Source organism: Lithobates pipiens, unplaced genomic scaffold (genome assembly GCF_037356315.1).
Source record: "Lithobates pipiens isolate NorthernLeopardFrog02 unplaced genomic scaffold, aLitPip1_a1.2 Scaffold_13, whole genome shotgun sequence".
Classification (NCBI taxonomy): domain Eukaryota; kingdom Metazoa; phylum Chordata; class Amphibia; order Anura; family Ranidae; genus Lithobates; species Lithobates pipiens.
Window position 1 is genome coordinate 205,537,276 of NW_027507718.1, and position 19,124 is coordinate 205,556,399.

Sequence of the window (19,124 nt, forward strand, 5' to 3'; positions counted from 1 at the left end):
ATTTTGTTATACTGTCATCCATTTTAAAACTTTGTATGACCAAGCTAGAATTCTAACTACTTTTGCCATAGATGCTTGCTATTTGGAAAACATGCTGTTTTCTTTGAATGCCCTTGGCCGCGAGAGTTTGTACAGAGAAAACCAAGATATGCAACTATCTTATATCGTCTATGACCTAGAACGTCTGGACCACAGACTATTAGCACAATATTGTTGAATATTGTTAAATATCGTAGTCTTATTCTTATCTCGTGTGAAGGTTAATGACGTGCTTTGCCGTGAAGACAATTTCTGCTTATTTTGCTTGTTCTGTCAATAAACCTGTTACTAGGAAAAGCTTGGTGTATAGCTACGAGCGGGTCCCTGATTGGCTACTCCACAGGGCGCCACCCCAACTGTTTCAGCATATAACCTGTTGTATTCAAAACATTAAATTGTAATCATTATTCACGTACATCTCGTGTATGTGCCTTGATTATCTCACCGGTGAATGGGACTCCCAAGTTTATCCAGACCACGGCCTAGGCGAGATAGGAAGAGGGAAATCGAGCACCTAACAGAGCAAGGACCTACCTTTACAGCTGGTACCAGGAGTGGGGTCATCGATTCGGCAGGTGAGTGACTACTGATTTATTTACCTTATTGGTGAGGATCTTTTGGTGTCACTCATACTGCCGCGGTGACCGCCACGTGCGGGACCTGTATTGCTGCTGTGCCTCCGCGGTGGGCTAGGCTGGCCCATCGGGAGAAGTAGAGGGCTCGTACCTAAAAAAGAGAGTCCGGCTAGGTTGGCCTGACTTAAAACTATTAAGTAAAATAGATTAAAGGAGAGTCCGGCTAGGTTGGCCTGACTTAAAACTATTAAGTAAAATAGATTAAAGAGAAACATTACAGGGAAGGGAAGCAATAGATTGCGCCCTCCCCAAATAAGGTCGGATGTTCAAGGGACGCCCGAAGGGTAATTTGATCAAATCAAACACAGTGCACATTTTATCTAGTCATGTAAAACGATTGTATGTGATTTAGTTGTTCATATTTTTCATTTTATCTGGTCATGTAAAACGATTGTATGTGATTCAGTTGTTCATGTTTTTCTTTCCAGGTTACGTAAGTATTTCAAACTTGCCTTTTCAATAGTTTTTTTTGTATTTTGCTGTTCTTTCAATGTCGTTACCTTGTGATCCAGATTGCTGTGAAATTGTTAACCCTTGCCCTCACTGTACTGTTGGTTTATTGTTTCTTAAACAAATTGATATCCTGATATTGATAGCCACTCGCCCAGGGGGATATTCCACTAGACTAGGAGAACGCCCCGTGTACCCCCAGGACGAAATTTCTCCCATTGTCCCGCTAGTCAGAATAAACCTGCATAGCCCAGTCAGTGAAACCCACCTCCTTGCTGAATCTTCCCTGGAAGAAGTTCAACAACAGGTGATTCGTGCCACTGGCTGCTATCACCTCTGCCCCCTTACCAAGCATCTCCTAACACCCCCCCATAATGGGGAATATTGTAGGCAAAGACGGGACCCCTTATGAACAACCTACTCCCTATCAGTATGTGCAGACTATAGTGCCCGGTCCCTATGTAGAACCATTTTGGAGTCAGGTTAGGGAAAGGTGCCAGCAATTAGGGATCCATGATATAGGTCCCGCGGGCCCCTGCAACACAGAAGATTGGCATGTAGTAAAAAAGATTTGTCAGTTACATAAGCACTCATACCCCCCCGGGAAGTGGGATGTAGATTACATGAAAAAATCTTGCAAGATATGGGAAGCCCCTCTAAAAATTTATAAAAAAAAGCATGCCAAAAATCATGCCCTCACAAAAGGAAAACCAATACCCTCGGCACCTATAACTACACCCCTGAATGCCCCAGAAATAATCCCTTTTATAGTGGGTCCCTTTTTACCACTACTGTAATGGCCGGAGGGGAGCCAAAAGTAGTACAGCTGCTAAAATTAATTAACCCCAAATGGGCTACCCAACCCCCAGAGGATTTCATGTCAGACACCCGCTCCAGGGAAACTTCCGGGGGTTTTTGAACAAAAAGGGGGGTTATTTTATAACACATTTGAACCCCCAACCCCTTTAATGGCACTCCAACCATATGCCCCCACTCGAAGACCAGAATATGCCCGCCAACCACCAGACCAGGGTTGTTTCAACTGTGGTCAAATGGGACATTGGAAGTCCAATTGTCCCTACCGTAGGGGCCAAACGGGACCTTGGGGGAAGGGAAATGGACGAAGGCGTTACCCTAACGCCTTTCCTTCCACTCCACAACATCAACGTCCCCCAACTTACCAAGGACCAGTGTCAGGCCCCAGATATCACCAGCCCTATCAAGGACCCCAAGGACCCCCTCCACCTAACAATGCCGCCCTTCGTGTTCCACCACCCCCACCAGCCCCTATTCCCATGCAATGGCCTGCCACCCAACCCTCAAGCAGGACATAGGGCTGCCTGGAGTATGTCCCTTCCCTCAGCCTGGTATGTTACAATGTGTCCTGGAGGAGCCTACCCCAGGTGATCCTGGGTGTAGACGGAAAACGCATTTGTTTTCTCATTGACACTGGTGCCACCTCTAGCTCCATCAATGATGTGACCTTTGACACGCCACAATGTTCTGAGGGAAGCTCCATAGTTATTAATGGGACTCCTGTTACCCACCCTATCACCCCACCCTTATCAGTAACCACCCCGGAGGGGGTGCTACTTTGCCAACAACGGTTTGCCATCCTGCCCCAATGCCCAGTCTCCCTGATGGGAAGGGACTTAATGTCCAAACTGGGAGTGGTGATCAAATTTGATCCACAGGGAGCAGTAACTGCCAGCTCCGCACTCTGCGACTTACAAGGCCCAAAGAGACAATCCAAAAAAGGGTATTTTGTACTCTTACCTGCCTCCCTGGAAACCCATGCTATTTGGGCAGAGAATAACGCGAGTGTAGGTTTCATCCCATGTACCCCTTACACCCCCCAAATGCGCCCAGACTCAGTACCTGTTTTTCAAAAACAATATGCACTACATTCTGACAAAATTGAGGGGATTACACCCCTCATCAATAGGTATGTAGCCATGGGCATCCTGACACCCATCATCAGCTCATGGAACACCCCCATATACCCAGTGAGAAAAGCGGGGAATGGCGCTTGGTACAGGACCTCAGGGCAGTCAACAAAATGGTGGTTCCCCTCCCCCTCTGGTCTCAGACATTGCCTTTATTTTTTCTTGCATACCGGCAAACTCTGTGGCCTACACAGTAATTGACTTAGCTAACGCTTTTTTTAGCATCCCTGTGGATCCACTGGCCCAGCCCATGTTTGCTTTTTCTTGGGGGGGGCGGGGAGGGGGCAACTGACCTGGACCCGCCTACCGCAGGGCTATGTGGACAGCCCGGCAGCCTTCTCTATGGTATTGAATGAGACAGTCAAATCCTGGCAATCGAGCGCCGGGTCGGTACTCATCCAATATGTGGATGACCTCCTTCTCTGCAGCCCCACCCCAGAAGCTTGTGAAGAAGACTCAAAGAACTTGCTGGATCACCTAGCCAAGGCAGGTCACTTGGCCTCACGGAAAAAGATACAGTGGGTGACCCCTACTGTAGAGTACTTGGGGTGCATCCTCAACAAGGGAGAGAGAAGTGTTTCCCCCCACCGTGCCGCAGCCCTTAACGCTCTGCAGCCGCCCAGGGACAAGGCCGCCCTCTTGTCTTTCCTGGGAGCAATCGTCTATTGCCGGCAATGGATCCCTGACTGCTCATTTCATGACTCCATTCTGAGGAGGGCCACGCTCTCCACTGCGCCAAAAGTGGTGGAATGGACGGAGGAAATGTTACACTCATTTAACACCCTCCTCTCCTCCCTTGCCTCCGCCCCGGCCTTAGGACTAGTGGACTACAGGAGAATTTTTTATCTATATTGTGTAGTTAATGGATCTGCCTTTGCAGCAGTTCTTGCCCAAGAGCACGGTAATTCTTACCGACCGGTGGCTTTCTTTTCAAAGAAACTCCCACTCCAGGTCCAGGGCATGCCTGCTTGCCTCCAGAACATGGCCGCATGTGCCATGGCTGTTCAAGAAGCCAACAAGTTAGTTCTGGGACACCCCCTAACTGTATACACTACCCACTCAGTCACCCACCTTATACAAAACCTCAATACACAACATATGACCACCCAAAGAGCCAGCGGGTATGAAATCATTCTTCTAAACACCTCCAATCTGACCATCAAACACACCTCTGACACCTCCCCCATCCTCAGGCTATTACATTCTCTGCTCAAACTCATGAATTATGGTGAACCATCCAAAATGCATGACTGCACAAAAGTGTTGGACCAAGTCACCTCCCCACGTAGGGACTTAACAGACGTACCTCTGGCCGGTGCAGAGGAAGTTTTTGTGGACGGCAGTTGCTCGCGCCCTTCGGATTCCACTTTCCTGACAGGATACGTGGTAGTACAACTCCCAGATCTGGTTCTGGAGGCTAAGCCACTTCCGCCTTCCTCGGCACAGGTCGCGGAACTGGTAGCCCTCACCAGAGCATGTATCCTGTTCACAAATAGGGATGTCAATATTTACACTGATAGTCGATACGCCTTCGGCGTGGTTCACGATTTCGGGGTGATCTGGGCTAACAGGGGGTTTAGAACGGCTGACAACAAAATTATAGCCAACAAGGAGCATATCCTGGCCCTTCTCCAGGCTATATTACTGCCCAAACATTTGGCGATTATTAAAGTCAAGGCTCACACCACCACTGGTAGCTACATTGCCCTTGCGGATAGATGCGCTCGAGCGGCGGCAAATTCCTCCACACATCCACCCGCCCCTACCACAATATTTTTCCAACAAGATTTTTCAGCGCCAGATTTCCCCTCAGTTGCAGCCCAAATCCAATCCATGGCCACAGACGCTGATGTCCTTTTCTGGGTCCAGCAAGGATTGTCCAAAGACCAAAGAGGCCTTTGGACAAATGAAGTTTAGAAGTAAAGACCTGCATGGTCCCGGACATATAGGGTCCCAACCCTTGCAACAGCTGTATGAAAAAACTTTCTGCACAGTTAATCTAAAGAACCATGCAAAGACCCTAACAAAGTCATGCCTCACATGCGCTCAAAACAACACGCAGGGTAAGCGATATGGTATACACGGCCAGTTGCCCCCACCCCTAGGCCCACTACAGGAACGTTAAAAAACTGGATAGATTTCCTTCCAGGAATATTGTTCCAAATCCGAACCACCCCCCACTCTAGGACACGTTTGTCACCATTTGAAATCCTAATGGGTGTCCCAGCACAAACACAACTAAAAGCATTAGATGCACAGACTGACATTAACCTATATTCTTTACAGGAAGAGTACGTGAAACATCTGGTAAGTACAATAGAAGAACATAATGAACAAGTTGCTGTCACCTTTTCTCCTCTTCCAACAGAACCTACTCACCCCTTCATCCCGGGGGATAAAGTGTTGATCAAGCAGCTTGCCCAACGGAAGCACGTGGGGCCCATCTACTCCGGTCCATGGAATGTGGAGAAGGTCTCCAGGACTGCTGTCCTCACAGACTACACCCCTCAGTGGATCCATGCCAGCAGACTAAAAAAATGCCCCGAACCTCCACCGACTCCAGAACACCCCCAGAGGACACTTGCCCAAGACCAACAGGAGGACGCCACCACCAAAGGGACCCCAGAGACGAACCTACAGACCCTCCAGGAACAGTTCGTCAGAATCTCCCTGGACTTTCCTCCTCCTCCCACCAGCTCGGACTGAAGTCTTTGCAAAAAGAAAGGGACAGGGGCTTAGAAGATCAGTATGTACTACACACCATTTTGCTCTGGTCGATAGTATTGACTTTTGTGGTTTTTTCTATAGTCATGATGACATGTATCATGACAGGGTCATGTGGGTTTACAAGAAGCTCAAAAGGTACTGAGAACCGACCGCTAGACAAAAGAGCATTAGTTCCAAGGCCCAGTAATAATAATAATAATAATAACAAAGGTTTAGAAGTAAAGGTAGCACGGAACAAATTACCCCCCCAGGACAGTAAAACGTTTTCTTTAGCCCCAACAATACTGGGATTTTTCAAGAAAATATTTCTCGTATTAGTGATGATAGTGTTGTTGATAGTAATGTTCTATGTGATCGCCAAATGCTGCTGCATAGCAGCCTCCAAGGTTTCCCATCCAACAATAGCAACCAAGCCCAATGACGAAGAGAAAGCACTTATGGCTTTTTCCAAGAATGTCTGGTATAGAGGATGATCGATAACTTCGTGCCAAAGTTATGATCACAGGAGGGATTATAAGGATTAACAAGTCTCCATTTTGTTATACTGTCATCCATTTTAAAACTTTGTATGACCAAGCTAGAATTCTAACTACTTTTGCCATAGATGCTTGCTATTTGGAAAACATGCTGTTTTCTTTGAATGCCCTTGGCCGCGAGAGTTTGTACAGAGAAAGCCAAGATATGCAACTATCTTATATCGTCTATGACCTAGAACGTCTGGACCACAGACTATTAGCACAATATTGTTGAATATTGTTAAATATCGTAGTCTTATTCTTATCTCGTGTGAAGGTTAATGACGTGCTTTGCCGTGAAGACAATTTCTGCTTATTTTGCTTGTTCTGTCAATAAACCTGTTACTAGGAAAAGCTTGGTGTATAGCTACGAGCGGGTCCCTGATTGGCTACTCCACAGGGCGCCACCCCAACTGTTTCAGCATATAACCTGTTGTATTCAAAACATTAAATTGTAATCATTATTCACGTACATCTCGTGTATGTGCCTTGATTATCTCACCGGTGAATGGGACTCCCAAGTTTATCCAGACCACGGCCTAGGCGAGATAGGAAGAGGGAAATCGAGCACCTAACAGAGCAAGGACCTACCTTTACAGCCTTCTGTCTCCAGTGCGGAGACACTGCGGAGATCCCAGCGCTGACGTTTCTTATATTAGGAGGGCGGGGCCACCCGTCACCTGACCCCGCCCCTCTGACGCTGGAGAGGGAAGCCAGGGGTTCCCCAGTGACGTGTGGGTGACCCCGCCCCCTCTGATGTAACGCAGGTTTCCGTTACATCAGAGGGGGCGGGATCACCCATACGTCACTGGGGAACCCCTGGCTCCCTTTTTTTTTTTTTTTTTATCAATGACCAAATGACCCCATTTTGGAAAGAAGACACCCCAAGGAAGTTGTGGAGAGGCATGTTGAGCCCATTGTATATATTTTTTTTGTCCCAAGTGATTGAATAATGACACAAAAATTTTTAAAAAAAAAGTTTACAAAAAGTTGTCACTAAATGATATATTGCTCACACATGCCATAGTTATATGTGGAATTGCACCCCAAAATATATTCTGCTGCTTCTCCTGAGTACGAGGATACCACATATGTGGGACTTTTTGGGAGTCTAGCTGCGTACGGCACCCCGAAAACCAATCACTGCCTTCAGGGTTTCTAAGGGTGCAAATTTTTGATTTCACTCCTCACTACCTATCACAGTTTCGAAGGCCATAAAATGCCAAAATAGCACAAAGCCCCCCCCAAATGACCCCATTTTGGAAAGTAGACACCCCAAGCTATTTACTGAGAGGCATGTTGAGTCCATGAAATATTTTATATTTTGCCACAAGTTGCAGGAATTAAAAAAATTTTTTTTTTTGGGAAAAAAGTTGTCACTAAATGATATATTGCTCACACATACTATGGGCATAAGTCAAATTACACCCCAAAATAAATTCTGCTGCTTCTCCCGAGTACGGGGATACCACATGTGGGGGACTTTTTGGGAGCCTAGCCAAGTACGGGACCCCGAAAACCCAAGCACTGCCTTCCGGATTTAAATATAAAATGCTACCAAAAAAAACTTTTAGCGATCGCAGGGATCAGGCCTGACTCTGCGATCGCTGCAGTTATGTGTTTAGTGTTTTGTAAGTGACAGTGATCAATCGATACTGCACTTGGGTGGGCTGGGCGGAGGGGCAAAACGCAGGTGCCAGCAGGTATCTGGGCTTATCCCGCTAACAATGCGTTTTTTTGGAACCCTAAACTGCTGGGGACGCTAGTATAGATCTGATCAGATCAGATATTGATCTGTTCAGATTCTATACCATTACGGGAGGTTTATGCTTTGCGTGTGGGTGTTAGCGGTACTGGCACTAACCTAGCGCTGCCTGGGGCGACGCAGACCCTGACCCTAAAACCTAAAATTTATATCACCCACCGGGTGATCAGGGGGGTTAAACCTTTATTGGGTAATAAATGGTGGGTGCCCTGATGCTATAAAAAGCAAACTAACCAGAGTCACCCGTAACACTTATACGGTGATCACTGGTGAAAGGGTTAACTAGTGGCAATCAGGGGGTTCAAATTTTTATTAGGTAGTATATGGGGGTCCCTGGCGCTATATAAAAACCTGACGGGGAACCTAAATAACAAACTGGCTAACCAGCGTCACCAGTGACACTTATACTGTGATCGCTGGTGAAAGGGTTAACTAGGGGCAATCAGGGGGTTAAAACCATTATTGGATAGTATATCGGGGTACCTAGCGCTATAAAAACCTAGCAGTGAACCTAAAAAAATAACTAGCTACCTAGCGACAATAGCGACACTAATGCAGCGATCAGAAAAATGATCGCTTAGTGACACTGGCAAAAGGGGGTGAAAGGGTTAACTAGGGGCAATCAGGGGGTTAAAACCATTATTGGGTAGTATATCGGGGTACCTAGCGCTATAAAAACCTGGCGGTGAACCTAAAAAAATAACTAGCTACCTAGCGACACTAGCGACACTAATGCAGCGATCAGAAAAATGATCGCTTAGTGACACTGGCAAAAGGGGGTGAAAGAGTTAACTAGGGGCAATCAGGGGATTAAAACCATTATTGGGTAGTATATCGGGGTACCTAGCGCTATAAAAACCTGGCGGTGAACCTAAAAAAATAACTAGCTACCTAGCGACACTAATGCAGCGATCAGAAAAATGATCGCTTAGTGACACTGGCAAAAGGGGGTGAAAGGGTTAACTCTAGGGGCAATCAGGGGGTTAAAACCATTATTGGGTAGTATATTGGGGTACCTAGCGCTATAAAAACCTGGCGGTGAACCTAAAAAAATAACTAGCTACCTAGCGACAATAGCGACACTAATGCAGCGATCAGAAAAATGATCGCTTAGTGACACTGGCAAAAGGGGGTGAAAGGGTTAACTAGGGGCAATCAGGGGGTTAAAACCATTATTGGGTAGTATATCGGGGTACCTAGCGCTATAAAAACCTGGTGGTGAACCTAAAAAAATAACTAGCTACCTAGCGACAATAGCGACACTAATGCAGCGATCAGAAAAAAGATTGCTTAGTGACACTGGCAAAAGGGGGTGAAAGGGTTAACTCTAGGGGCAATCAGGGGGTTAAATCTTTATTGGGGGGTGATAGGGGGCTACCCTGGACCTAACACTAACTGCCCTGACAGTTTTTACTTTTACAACTGACACTGAATGCAGTGATCAGTAAATAAATGATCAATGCAATCAGTGACACTGTGACTGGGGGGGTGAGGGGGGCGGGGGGGATCGGGGGCGATCGGGGGGGGGGGGGGTTTGTGTGCCTGTGTGTACCCACATGTCAGAGTAGTGTTGGTGCACACTTACTTTTTGGCTTCTCCTCGTAGTCCGGTCAAAAAGACCGCCCCGAGGAGAATGACATCACTTCTTCCTTCCTGTGTATACAATACACAGTGGGAGGAAGCTTGTCATTGTCCAGGAGCGATCGAGAGGGGATGGCCAGAAACCAACGGCCATCCCCTCATCACGGATCGCTCCTGCAGCGAACCGGACCGCCGTATCCAGCGGGAGGGGGTCCGATCGGACCCCCCACCCGCTGGAAGGCAGGCACGTACATGTACGTGCTTGTGCCTGCCTGTGCCTGCCTGTGCCATTGTAATGACGTACAATGGCAATACGGCGGTCCTTAAGTGGTTAAAGGAATATTACTCTTTTATTGTTTCACTTTAATCATTATTAAAATCACTGCTCCTGAAAAAACTGCAGTTTTTAAAACTTTTTTTTGCATTGATCCATGTCCCCTGGGGCAGGACCCGGGTCCCCAAACACTTTTTAGGACAGTAACTTGCATATTACCCTTTTAAATGAGCACTTTAGATTTCTCCCATAGACTTGTATAGGGTGTTCCGGCTTTTCGAATTTGCTGCGAACAGCCCAAATTGTTCACTGTTCGCTGAACAGGCGAATAGGCAATGTTCGAGTAGAACATGAGTTTGACTCGAACTCGAAGCTCATCCCTAGTTGTCATATAACAAAACTGAAGGCACTGAGAAAGTATCTGTATCCTGAACAGCAGCATCATTATATGTTGCTTGCTACAATAATGGTTTTACTCTATCATGTTACTGGAACCTTTCATAGGTTAAGAGTGTGAAATTATGTGGAAAATTTTCTACAAGTAATTTTAGCTAGAAAAAATAAATTGCATTGTTGTTTCAGAAGCGGTTATCTTGCTTTGGTTTAAGTGGTATTTTTGTATTTTCGTGTGCAATCTATAAACTAAAAACCCTGAAGATAAAAAGCAGTCCTAGAGTGAATTTCTATGCTCCAGTTTGTAAGTAACATACAAGCTGCCAACACAAATCAATAACGAATCAATGTAAATTCTCCCTACACCTTGTTTTTCTTGACATATGTATCTTTATAGCCCCTGGGTAAATGTTGTTAGCACAAAAACTAATATATGGTACTACTTAGCAAACAGCGCATAAGCCCTAATTTGTCTTTGTGCAAGCTGCAGATTGTGACTACCGTATATATTATAAGTTCTAATTATTTTTTGCTGTTATTAAATAGCTGTCATACCTCTTCCCTTTTTTATTCCATATTTTATTTATTGTTATTCACCCACACTACTGGCTGGAATTTGACAGCCCTGAACTCACAAAGGCTCAGAGTTTAGATCTTTTTGGTTCATTGCTCACAGGGAGATTGGGGGAATGTGAATTGTTTGAATGTCCTCTGTGCTTATTTCTGACATATTGTTTTTTTTTGTGGTTTTGGGTTCTCAGAAATAGCAGGTGGGTTTGAAAGCAATTCACAGCTGCAAATATTTTAAAGAAACTACCACCTTGTCATATGCAAAGCCCCCCCCCCATTCCAACATTACCAGTGATCTATTGTTGCCACCTTTTCTTCAAGCCAAACTCGAACAATTTAGCAGCCTGGGATAACTTTGGGTGCCCCTAAGGAGAGTAGAAATGCGGTGCGCATAGCGTGGCACAGCGAACAGTGGGTGTGGCCAAATTGCTCTTGCTGACATCATTGCCCTGCCCCCGTTGATGCCAAACCTGCCCCCAGACAACTGCCCACAGCTCCAGGAAGGCAGCAGATTTGTGTGTGACTATCTTGGTTACTTGGGGAGCCACAGCCTGGTTTGAATAATGTGTACGGGTTTCAGTCCGCCTGAAACCCGAACACATGATTAAAAACCCAGACTGCCCTTCCATACTAGGAAGTCCTTGATATTGTAGATGCTTGCTTAGATGGAAGGAACAGCAGGGGTCGAGTATAAAAAGTAGGGGGATGCCCTTTGCAAAGGCACGGTCATTTTGTTCTTTATGGGCAAGATAACAGTGTATCTTTAATTCATTCACTTCATATACATGGCCATTAAAGGATTACCTTTCCAACACTTAACAAAACTTTTATTGCTGTCTGTGTTTCAGGAAAACATTAATAACATGCAACTTTTTATGAACACATTATCACTAATTCTGCTAAAACTTTTGTGAATCAGCACTGCTAGGACCTTAACCACTACAGATCCGCGCTATTGCCAAATGACGGCATTAGCGCGGACCTACATTTCCAGGACTACGTCTATTGACGTCGTCCCGGTTACGAGCGGCCTGCGCGCCCCCTGAGGGGCGCGCGCGGCGCGCTCTGTGATCGGCGAGTCCGTGAGACTCGCCTGATCACCGATCCGTGTAAGGGGTCGATCCCGACCCCTTATCACGTGATCAGCTGTCAGCCAATGACAGCTGATCATGTGATAGAACGGAGCCGGTAATCGGCTATTATTCCTCCTCGCGCTGACAGCGCGAGGAGAGAAAAAAAAAGCCGATCACCGGCGGCCGTGATCGGGACATCAGTCCCGATCACGGCCATCAATACAAGGGACCACCTGCCACCTGCCTGTGCCCACCTGCCTCCCGCAGTGCCATCCTGAAGTAAAATAAAAGCAAAAGTAAGTGCCCCCCGTCAGTGCCCATAGTGCCCACAGTGCCACCCACAGTGCCACCCACAGTGCCACCCACAGTGTCACCCCACAGTGCCACCCACAGTGCCACCCAATCTGCCTCAAAGGTGCTGCACCCCAGTGCCGCCCATCAGTGCCCAGCAGTGCCGCCCATCTGTGCCCAGCAGTGCCGCCCATCAGTGCCCAGCAGTGCCACCTATCAGAGCCACCTATCAGTGCCACCTATCAGTGCCCATCAGTCCCATCTATCTGTGGTACCTATCAGTGCCCATCCGTGCCACCCATCCGTGCCACTTATCCGTGCCACCCATCCGTGCCATCTTATCTGTGCCCATCTTTGCTCATCAGTGCCGCCTTATCTGTGCCCATCGGTGCCGCCTTATCTGTGCCTATTAGTGCCGCCTTAACTATGCCTATCAGTGCCCACCGGTGCAGCCTATCAGTGCCCACCAATGCAGCCCATCAGTGCCCACCAATGCAGCCCATCAGTGCCCACCAATGCAGCCTATCAGTGCCGCCTAATCAGCGCACTTCAATGAAGGAGAAAAATGACCCGTTTGCAAAATTTTATAACAAACTATTAAAACATGATTTTTTTTTTTTTTTTTTTTGCATCTTTTTTTGTTTGTTTAGCAAAAAATAAAACTCCGAGCTGTAACTAAATACCACCAAAAGAAAGCTCTATTTGTGGGAAAAAAATGATAAAAATTTCATTTGGGTACAGTGTTGTATGACCGCGTAATTGTCACTCAAAGTGCATCAGCGCTGAAAGCTGAAAATTGGTCTGGGACTGAGGGGGGTTTAAGTGCCCAGTAAGCAAGTGGTTAAAGAAGGGGACATATGCGGAAGGCTTGTCCAGAAAAATTGTATGTTAGTGCAAATAAATAAAGTTTCATGGACAGTACTTAATTGTTTCAGTCGCAAGTGCAATAATATGGCTACAATCACATCAAGCAAGATATTAGTCCATAATAAAGAGTTCAATTTTTTTTAGTGGCAGTATGAACACTCTTCTAATGTTTTGCATTCACCGTGATACCTATAGCAGCGGTGAGGCTGAGTGATGTCACCAACGCACAGGCGAGCAGGCCAGAAGTAGGGGTTTAAGGTAGGTATTGTAACAGTATGGGAAAAAAAACTGGAGGTATTCAAGGACAAAAGCATCATCGCACTAGGAGTACTCTGATAAGAAACTGCAGGTGCCTGCACCTGCATCTGAGTATGGTGGATAAATGGGCACTCCAGTACATTCCACCCCACTTAAACTTGTTATCCATGGCAAGATTTCAGACCATTCACATTAATCCTGTTCAAAGTATACACTCAGGAGTGAAATCTCGATTCCATCCCCTGGTAGAAGAATTTCTAGTTAAGAGCACATCAGTGGATGTGAGTTCAGAGGGATTAACAGTGGGAGCATGGACCTAAACTGGGGGACCAATAAGCTTCATGGATCCCATGGCTTATTCTGGGGGTCTTGGAGATAATGATGGAAAAGCGGGAAGCAGCCACAATTGAACCTCTGGTGGCAAAGATGTTTGTTACTCACAATTTTGGACAGGTTTCGAAAACTTCCTTATTGGCTTTTCTGTGGGTGTCACTGGGTTTGAGTAGTTTACTGTATACTGTAGGTGTCACAGATTTTCTTGGGTTCCTTTTTCTTTCTGAATATCGTAGCTTGGCACACCTGGGATAGGCTTTTGTAGAACAACTCCATAGACTTCTTCCCACAATGTTTGCAATTTTCCTCGCTGGTGTGCGCATTTATGTCAGATTAACACTTTGTAGCCAGGTTGAAGGTCAAAGACTGATGATTTCATCTCTCCTTGCTGGACTCATGACCAGTCTTTGACACACTGATGGAATTAAACACAGACATCATTTCAACTCATAAAGCCAGGTAATTAGAGTTTGTCCAAGTTCTTCTGTGGCCACTGTGTCTCATAGGCCCATTGACTTCCTGAGAGTACAGCCAAAATAACATGGTGTGGCAAGTGACCTGTTAAGAACTGTACTGTATGGTTATATTTTCAGACCACTTTGGCTATGTATTGGGTCCATTTCCTTTGTCAGCCACTCAGCAGTTGAATCAAGGTGTGATTGAGCCTCTCACATGTCTAATTGCCTTGTGGGTGGTACAAGGTAACGTGCACCATTCTTGGAAGAGCACGCATTGAAACAGGGTCCCTGATCTGAATGTGTCTTCTGTGGACAGCCCTAAGGAAGGCAAAAGTGCTTCCCTAACATCTGGGCGTCAGTCTTGACAATCTGGTTGCAGGTCGGTACTGCCACCAAATTCCTGGGAAAACAGTCTATTATGACTAGAATACAATGGTATCCATCTTCTGACATACCGAGTGTAAGAAAGCCGATGGTCAAAACTTCCAGAAGGACAGACATGTGCCAGAGGTGGATTTCGGGCCTCAGCACCCTTTGACACTAACCTGTGGTTGAAGGAAAGAAATTTGCACAATCTGTGGCCAACCTAAGTCATGCACGCATTGACTGCATCAGATGCAGAAATGTATCTGATGCAGAAGAAGAATGAGGGCAAATGGAGTATATGAAAAAGGTCAAAAAGGTCAAACAATGGCAATAATACACATATGTGAATCGTAAAATCTACTATTTAAGCAGTTTTACAAGGTTCAAATTAAGAGGGAGAACAGGGAAGGTTTTATCATGAAACAAATAGAGAATATTATACCTGACCAAAGCCATAATATTGTACAGACTATGGCAGCCTTTTTCTAGTCTGCAATTTTAAAGTTAGAGACTTTAGAGACAAGTTTTATCAGGAAAAAGATAGAATGTATTATATCTGACACAAAAGCCAGAAATATTGTACAGACTATATGCACAGTAAGTTAGCAGCATTTAATAGTTGGTAGGCTGCAGTTTCCTAGGCAGACACCAATTAGATTTAAAATATAAAATAAAAATTATTGTGTATAAGTGTATTATTTCAGAGAAGAAAAGCAAGAAACGTTTTATTAAATTCACAGTAGGTAAACCGCTTTTACTAGGCCTATTAGGGATGAGCTTCGGGTTTAGGTTGACCATGAGTTCAACTTGAATTCAATTTGTAAACCAATTGTAAAAGGCAGTCTCTTGATTACAAAAAACCCCAGTGTGTTCCCTTTCACTGAAACACCTAGTTAGCACTAGGGATCAGCCGAAACACCCCCCCCCCCCCCCCGTTCGGTTGGCACCAGAACCTTCGAAGGCACCGGAAATTCATACAAACTTTAAAACCCCATTAAAGGGGTTGTAAAGGTTTGTTTTTTATTTTCTAAATAGGTTCCTTTAAGCTAGTGCATTGTTGGTTCACTTACCTTTTCCTTCAATTTCCCTTCCAAATGTTTTTTTTCTTTATTTTCTTTGTCTGAATTTCTCACTTCCTGTTCCTCCTCAGTAAGCTGTTCAGTAAGTTGTTCTGGCTGACTAAACACCAGGATGATGGTGTGAAGTTTACTGAGGAGAAACAGGAAGTGAGAAATTCAGACAAAGAAAAAAAACATTTAGAAGGGAAATCGAAGGAAAAGGTAAGTGAACCAACAATGCACTAGCTTAAAGGAACCTATTTAGAAAATAAAAAACAAAGCTTTACAACCTCTTTAAAGTCTATGGGACTCAAATGTTCGAAATCAAAAGTGCTCATTTTAAAAGCTAATATGCAAGTTATTGTCCTAAAAAAGGTTTGGGGCCCCGGCTCCTTCCCCAGGGGACATGGATCAATGCAAAAATTTTTTTTTAAAACGGCAGTTATTTCGGGAGCACTGATTTTAATGACACTTAAAGTGAAAAAAAAGTGAAATATTCCATTAAATATCGTGCCTGGGGGGTGTCTATAGTATGCCTGTGAAATGGCACGTGTTTCCCATGTTTAGAACAGTCCCTGCACAAAATGACATTTAACAGAAAAAAGTCATTTAAAACTACTTGCGGTTTTAATGTAATGCCGGATTCTGGCAATATGGATTAAAATCAGTGAGAAAAATTGCATGGGTAGCCCCCCTGCCCATTACCAGCCCCTTTGGGGCTTGTATAGATATTAAGGGGAACCCCGTACCCAAATTAAAAAAAAGAAAGGCATGGGACCCCCAGGCCCTATATACTCAGAACAGCAGTATACAGGCGGTGCAAACAAGACAGGGACTGTGTAGGTTTGTTGTGTTAAGTAGAATCGGTTTGTAATTTTGAACTGGTACATTTTTAAAGTGTAGCTCCAGTCAAAAAAATCGATATTTAAGCTTTTTGGAAAACATAGGGAAGAATTATTACCCTTGTATAAATGTTATGTCCGTCCGTCATTTTTTCATCTCACTTCCTTTTGTCTCCTTCCATTTGCAAGTAGGAGACGTTTGTAAGCTGGATGTTTGAAAGTAGGGGCCTGCCCTATATGCTCTGCAGAAATTTTGCTCCTGAGGTGTTGGTGTTGCCACAAGTTAACACTGTAAGCCCTCAAAGTGACTCTTCGTGGGCGCTGGAGTGCCCTGCTGTGAACTATTATATCAAGAATTGTAATTACATACCAGTGTTGTACACCAGTGGTAGAAAAATTGGGCCTTTGGTGGTTGTGGTGGTGCTGGTGCCACAACACTATAAGTCCTCACAGTTACTCTCGGTGGGCGCTGAAACGGGCCCTGCTGTAAAATATTATATCAAGAATTGTAATTACATGCACCTGTTAAACAGGGGCTGAAAAATTGGGCCTTAGGCACTAGTGCCACAACACTGCAACACCTCACAGAAACTCTAGTAGGAGAGCAGGAATGAGCCCTGCTGCAAAGTATTGCATCATAAATTGTAAATACACGCCCCTGTTAAACAGGTGCTGAAAAATTGGGCCTTAGCCACTGGTGGCGGCGCACGGAACCAAAAATGTTCTTCCAAGCTAGCAGCAGGATCATTTAGAAGGAAGAGGATAGTCAGTCAACATAAAAGGATAGTCACTCAGCATCAGCATAGGCAGTCTTGAAGGGATGTGACATTTAAAAAAAAAATTATTCGGTTACATCAGCTTCAGGTGCTTGGTAGCTGGTGGTGATCCAAGACTGATTCATCTTTATGAAGGTCAGTCAATCAAACGAGTCGGTGGACAGGCGCACCCTGTAATCGTTTACAAAGCCTCCAGCAGCACTGAATGTGCATTCTGCAAGAACGCTGGATGCAGGACAGGCCAGTAGCTCAATTGCATACTGTGCAAGCTCTGGCCAGTGATCCATCCTCAAGACCCAATAACCCAGAGGATTTTCAGTGGGAAAGGTGTCCAAGTCTGACCTTGCCCCTAGGTATTCCTGCACCATGTAAATCAGACGCTGGCGATGGTTGCTAGAACCGATCATACCTTGGGGCCGCAGACGAAAAAATTGTCTGAACGCATCGGTCAGACGGCCACCTTCTCCACCGCTCCTTCTGTGACTGACCGAAGCCTCAGCAACACGTTGTCCAGGACCAGGAGTTTGTAACCTCTAAGTCTCTGGGAACACGTTGCACAGATCTTTCTGCATGGCCTCCCGGAGATGGCTCATCCTCTGCTCCCTCTGTGATGGCAAGATAAGGTCCGCAACCTTACCTTTGTACCGTGGATCAAGGAGAGTTGCCAGCCAGTAATGATCCCTCTCCTTGATCCGAAGAATACGAGGATTCTTCCGCATGCTTTGCAGGATCAGGGAGGCCATGCAGCGTAGGTCCTCTGGGTCACTAAGGATGACATGATCCGCAAACACCTCCTCCCAGCCACATACAAGTCCACGGGTTCTTAGGACTGTAAATCATCCCTAAAAGACTGCTGCTGCTGCTGCTGATGCTGAGTGCCAGACTCCACCTCCATGCTGACACAATCCTCCTTCTCGTCCTCTTCCTGTGTGATCGGCGGGACAGCAGGAACACTGGATAAAGGGGGGCCTTGAGAGGCAAGGAAGTCCTCCTCTTCCTGCCTCTGTTCTGCCTCAAGTGCCCTGTCCATTATTCCACACATCGTATGCTCCAACAGGTGGACAAGAGGTACAGTGTCACTGATGCATGCACTGTCACTGCTCACCATCCTTGTGGCCTCCTCAAATGGGGACAGGACAGTGCATGCATCCCTGATCATGCCTCACTGGCGTGGTGAAAAAAATCCGAGCTCCCCTGACCCTGTCCTGGTGCCGTAGTCGCACAGGTACTCATTGATGCATGTGCAGCCGCTGAAGCATGGCCATCATTGAGTTCCACCTGGTGCGCATGTCACAGATAAGACGGTTCAATTCCTTTTGGAGCTCAGCCAGCTGAGCACTGGTATTATATGATCGGCAGAAATCCACACAGACTTTCCTGGCCTGTCTCAGGACATCCTGTAAGCCTGAGTACCTGCCCAAGAACCGCTGCACCACCAAGTTAAGGACATAAGCCCAACAGGGCAAATGGGTCAATTGTCGCTGTTGGAGGGCGGAGATGAGGTTGGTGCCATTGTCACAAACCACCATTCCTGGCTTAAGCTGGCATGGCATCAACCACCTCTCAGCCTGCCCCTGTAGAGCTGACAAAATATCTGCCCCAGTGTGGCTTCTGTCCCCAAAGCACACCAGTGCAAGCATGGCATGGCATCTTTTTGTCTGCGTACTTGCATAGCTCCTTAACACCTACAGAGCACCACTGGTTCCGAGGACAAACACAGGAAGAGGCCATGGAGGAAGAAGAAGGGTGGGGGTGGAGGAGAGAGGTGTATCACAACCAGTAGTAGCATTTTGGAGGCGTGGTGGTGGAACAACCTCAAACACTACCGCACCTTGTCCTGCATCCTTCCCAGGTGCCAGAAGAGGGAGCTAATGCGCAGTGAAAAATAGGTAACGTCCCTGTCCATG